We start from the raw sequence: 6,001 nt of genomic DNA, 5'->3' as shown, positions 1-6,001 counted from the left end.
CGACCCCGGGGAAAAAAAAGGGGGCGGGGGCGCTGTGCAGGCCCCGAGCGCGGCAATGATTGGTCTCGGGGGAGGGGTGGGGGGTTGCAAGCGGTGGCATCCGTTGCCTGATGCACACACACAAAAAAAAGGATTGATTTCCAAAGTTGAGACTTGCCTTGGCAGCGGCCTTTGGCGCTCGGGCCACCTACTTTTTTTTTTTTTCCCTCTCACTCGCTCCTGACCCGCCGGAAGGGCCTGGGAACATTGTCCTGACTAGCTGACGAGGCCTGGGGACGCGCGCGATGCCTGGCCGGAGAGCGCTCGGAGACAATGCCCGTGGGAGACCCATGTGTGGAATGGTGCGTGGGAGACGAGCGACAGCGTGGAGGACTGGGATGCCCCCGCGGGACGCCGGGGTCGCGTGCCGCCTCCCGTGCCCGCAGCCTCCTATTGTTCCCCACCCGCCCCGACGGCCTCGGCGCCTCGTGAACCCAGGCGAATGTCCCGCCAAGTTCTTGGAACATAGGCTCGAAGCTTCCTTTTTCCCCCTCCCCTTAGCATCATTTATCCCTCAATGAGTCCAAGTCAATATGGCAGCCCCCAGTGGGCGAGGGCGTGCTTGGATGGATTACGGATTGTGGGAAGAGAGCTGCCGTGGGTTTTCAAATGCGTTGCCAATGGAATTAGAGTGGAAAGGCCTCAGGGTGACAGACTTTTTCTAAGGGCTTTTCTTAAACCTGAGCTGTATGCCCACTCACTGACCAAACTTTTCTAGAATGGGCCAGCATTTTCCAAATTCCTTGACATGATAGGGTTGGGAGTTGGTAGATATATTGTGGATAACCCAGCCAGACTTTATGAGAGCACATCAATACTTGAATGCTAGGTGGAGGCCCTGTTCCTCATTTCTTTTTTTCTGTTGGCTAGTTCCCACCCTGGATTTCGAACAAGTTATGGGTACGCAGTGATGGCACCTGGATGCCGGGTCCGTCAGCCTTTGTGTGCTGTCCACACACCTACAGTTTGTGGTAGGTTAAGTCTTGCTGAAGACCAGCCTAACTCCCCCGGGTTGGTAAACCCAGAGGCACCGCAGTTGCCCTGAGGCAGGGAAAGAGGAGAGAAACCTGGGTTTCCTTTTTATAAGCTTGATGGGGGGGGGGAGGATGGCAGGAAGATGGGAGTTGGAGAGCTAGGAAGAGTTTAAGAGGGGAAAATAGAAGATAATCTGGGTGGGCGGCGAAGGAAGGAGGGGTTTAATGTGTGTGTAACACACCAGGAGTGATCAGCAGTTTGCCAGATTGAGGTTTTTTATCCGTTGTTTTTGAAGATTTATTTATTTTTATTGGAAAGGTTTATTTATTTTTATTGGAAAGGCAGATATACAGAGAGGAGGAGAGACAGAGAGGAAGATCTTCCATCTGCTGGCTCACTCCCCAAGTGGCCGCAACGGTTGGAGCTAAGCCAATCAGGAGCCAAGAGCTTCCTCCAGGTCTCCCACACTGGTGCAGGGTTCCAAGGCTTTGGGCCATCCTCGACTGATTTCCCAGGCCACAGGCAGGGAGCTGGATGGGAAGCAGGGCCGCCGGGATTAGAACTGTTGCCCATATGGGATTCCAGTGCGGTCAAGGTGAGGACGTTAGCTGCTACTATTGCACCCGGCCTTAAGTTTTTTTCTCTCTTTATAGCAAGCTGAACGCTGGTGACAGTGTTGGGATGCCTCCCTATTGGGGTAAACTGAGACCTCGTTTATAAGGAAGAAGAGTCATCCTGGGTGACGGAGAAGAAAGGATTTGCTGTGATTTGCAAACGTGAGAAAGCAGCAACAAGAGAACTCCTTCCGGTCCCACAGAGATTTCTGGTTCAGGGGAAGTGGGGGCTGAGCTGCTGCTGATACTAGAACTACAGGAAAGCAGAAGCAAACAAGTTCTGGGGTGAGCTTGGCTTTAGAAATGTTAAATCTCTGGCCTGCCAGATAGCCTTTGGCATAAGGTAATTGGAAACCAGCTCTAGAATGTGGGAGTGGGGCTGGTGCTGAGCTTACAAGTCTGTTGACCCCTCTGACAGGGGTGAGATCACCCGGAGAGTGCGGAGGGAACTAGGAGACCTTGGACAGAACTCTGCAGCTGGGCAGAGGGGCAGCAGACAGGCATCCTTAGACCAGCTCTCCCTTGCCCTGGCTGCACCTCTTGGGTAGCTCCAGAAGGTTGTTGCTAACCGGGGTGGAGAGCCTCTTGACCGAGCCCTGGATGCATTGATTCATCTGGAGTTGGCTCAGGATTGCTTTACTCTCTGGTCAGAACCCTACCCTATGGTGCCCGCTGTCCTGGTTCTGCTGGCTCCATTTGTGATCCACTTCCTCTTGGCTTCATTACTACCTGAGACGTGCTAAAAACACCACTTGACCAGCCACATGTGAAAGGTTACACCTACTAGGCATAACATGTCCCCCCATGAAAATGTGTGCAAATCTTGAACCCTGTACTGACGAATGTGGCCTGTTTTGGAAATAGGGCCTGTTATGGTTTGGGCTGTAGTTTGGGTATACTCCAAAGTCCCTGTGCTGAGGGCTTGACTTCCAGAATTTTATGTGACTGGATTAAGGATGGAATGTGATTTTTCCCTCAGAGGTCCCACTCCTTGATTCTGACCACCAGGATTAATGTCTTAGAGCCTCCCTATGTCCCCTCCCTGGCCTCTATGTGGACCCCAGCTTCCTCATCCCAGGATATTGTCTAATCTCAAACCCTGGCACCTATGAATGTGTTGCCTTATAAGGAAAAATTTAGTTTGTAGGTGGAATTAAATCTGCTTATCACGTGGGTTTAAAATAAGGTGGTGGGAGCCGCTTGGGGCATCTGCACCCCATGTTGAAGTGCCTGGGTCCAAATCCTGGCTCTGTTCCTGGTTTCAGCTTCCTGCTAATATGTACACTAGGTGATGGCTCAACTAGTTCTGTCCCTGCTGCCCACCTGGGGGACTTGGGTTGAATTCCAGGTTCCTGGCTTTCGTCCCAGACTAACCCTGGATGTTGCAGGCATTTTGGGAGTGTTCCAGTAAATGGAAGAATCTCTCTCTCTCCCTTTCTCTTTCGCACACGTGTGTGTGTGTGTGTGTGTGTGTGCCTGTCTACCTCTCAAATAAGTTGAATAAGATGGTATATTATCTGGCTACGCTCAAGATAATTATAAGCCTCCTCCAATGTGAAAGAACCAGAAAAGTGGCAGCATGAGAGGGATTCAGCCCTACACTGCCAATTCAGATGGAGACGGCTGTGAGCCAAGGAAAACAGGCACACTCGAGATTTGGAAGAGGCAAGGGGACAGATTTTTTCCCTTAGCCCCATAAAGTCTTCTGGCTCCCCAAACTGTCAGATGGCTCAAGTAAGAAATGTATAGTCATTTGTGACATTAACAAACTGATCCACTCCCTTAGGACTATACCAGTGGCAGAGCAGGGGCTGACTCTTCCCTCTTGCTGATTAAGTGTTGCCCCTGGGGTGTGCCATGTCCTGCACTTCCTGTTACTAGCCTGGAGAAGACTGAACTTTAGCCCTGCAGTGTCAGGTGGGCAGTGGGTACAGTAGAGCCTGCCGCTGAGCCTATCTGCCTAGGCCAGAGTACTCCACTTTCAGGATCTGAAACCTTTTTTTTTCTTTTAATTTAATTTATGTTTTTGTTTTTTTAAATATATATATTTTTATTAATTACATTGCATTATGTTTCACAGTTTCATAGGCTCTGGGGATCCCCCGAGTCCTCTCCATACCCTCTCTCCATGGTGGATTCCTCCACCTTGTTGCTGTATTACATTTAAAATTCAGTCAAGTTTCTTTCATTGCAAGCATATACCAAGCATAGAGTCCAGCATCTTATTGTCCAGATAAATTCAATGGTTTCTTGGAAAGACCATCTCTGGTCTGAAGGCAGAGCTGGCAGAATATCATCCCGATCAATTTAAAGCCACTAATTTTATTTTTATTTTTATTGGATAGTCAGATATACAGAGAGGAGAAGAGACAGACAGGAAGATATTCTGTCCACTGGCTCACTCCCCAAGTGGCCACAATGACCTGAGATGAGCTGATCTAAAGCTAGGAGCAAGGAGTCAGGAGCCTCTTCTGGGTCTACCGTGCAGGTCGGGATCCCAAAACCTTGGGTTGTCCTTGATTGCCTTCACAGGCCACAAACAGGGAGCCAGGTGGGAAGTGGAGCAGCTGGGATTAGGACCGGTACCCATATGGGATCCCATCACATGCAAGGCGAGGACTTTAGCCACTAGGCTACTGTGCTAGGCCCTGCTTTTTTAAACTCATGAAATGATTCATTTGATTCTATAGAATACAGATGTTGTTTGTAGCTAGAATAGCAAAGGCTACAAGTGATTGTGTTGCCCTTTCTCTTTTTTGGTATATGAAGGACAGCACTCACTGCAGGGTTATTTTCTTCCATTGAGTTTCCACACCCTTTCGTCCCGTCTCTTATCATTACAAGTCTTGCATTTCAGGAACTACCAAGACCCCACCCTTCCAAATCCCAAGCCATTGGCATGCCTGTATTCCTGAATACCACGCAAGTCCTTCATGCACTTCCATCCCTCTCCTTAGGAGCAAAGCTGTTTCTTCCAATCAAACTTCCCATCCCAATCAAGCCCTGTCATTTTTCCACTTCCTGTCCTTCAGGCCTTCTGCAGTGTATTAGAGGGAGGAGCCTTCACCACCATGGTTCATGTGTATTCCTTTACATTTTCTGTATTAAACACAGTTGTCTCCTTCCTTCCAGCACTTAGGACCATCCCCACAAGGTCTGATTGAGTAAATGGTGATTGTTAGATACTAATCTTTGTCCTAGAATTTGGTGGGGGGAGAATAGAGGGAGAAATGAGGCAAGTAGAAATGCAGGGAAGACACAAGAAAGGAGATTTCTGAAAGTTCCTGAAAAATCGGGATTAAAAATCTACTTCTTTGGAGGCCAGTGTTGTGGCACAGTACATTAAGCTACCGATAGCCACAGTGACATCCCCTGTGATCACCGCCTCAAGTTCTGGCTGTTCCACTTCCTGTCCAGCTCCCTGCCAATATACCTGGGAAAGCAGTGGAGGATGGCCCAAGTGCCATCCCACCCACATGGAAGACCCAGGATGGAGCTCCTGGCTGGCCTGGTCCAACCATGGTTGTTGCAGTCATTTGGAGAATGAACCAGCAGAGGAAAGAGCCTGCTGGCTGTCTCTCTTTGCAAGTCTAAGTTGATTAGTCACATTCTTTGTTTCTAACATTTAATTTGTGGCAAACTTTACACTTAGCCTCAAGTCAGAGGACACTTGGAAAAACAGTAAGAAATGAATTCCTCCTACCTGTTTGATGCAAAGAACTTTGAAGTCCATATACAGTTTTTTTTTAAGTACACATTTTTCATTTTGAAGATCCCTCATATGCATGGATTTCAACACTTCCTTGCACTAAAATAAACATATTTTTAAAAGATTTGTTTATTTATTTTTATTACAAAGTCAGATGTACAGAGAGGAAGAGAGACAGAGAGTAAAATCTTCCATCCGATTATTCACTCCCCAAGTGACCACAATGGCCGGTACTTGCTGATCCGAAACCAGGAGCCAGGAACTTCCTTCCGGGTCTCCCACGCGGGGGCAGGGTCCCAAGGCTTTGGGCCATCCTTGACTGTCTTCCCAGGCCATAAGCAGGGAGCTAGATGGGAAGTGGAGCTGCCAGGATTAGAACCAGGGTCCATATGGGATCCCGGTGCATTCAAGGCAAGGACTTTAGCCGCTAGGCCACGCCGCCGGGCCCAAATAAACTTATTTTTAAACCATTTGTTAATTAATTAATTTCATCTTATTCAGAAGACAGAAAGAGATCTTCTATCCACTCATTCACTGTCCAGATGCCTGCAACATCTGGGACAAGGGCAGGCACAAGCCAGGAGGCTAGAATTCTGTGTGGATCTCCTCTGTGGGTGGCCAGGACTCAAGTGTGTAAGACAGCATCTACTTTGATGCTTCATGT

Source organism: Ochotona princeps, chromosome 10, assembly GCF_030435755.1.
Source record: "Ochotona princeps isolate mOchPri1 chromosome 10, mOchPri1.hap1, whole genome shotgun sequence".
Classification (NCBI taxonomy): domain Eukaryota; kingdom Metazoa; phylum Chordata; class Mammalia; order Lagomorpha; family Ochotonidae; genus Ochotona; species Ochotona princeps.
This window is presented reverse-complemented; position numbering follows the sequence as displayed.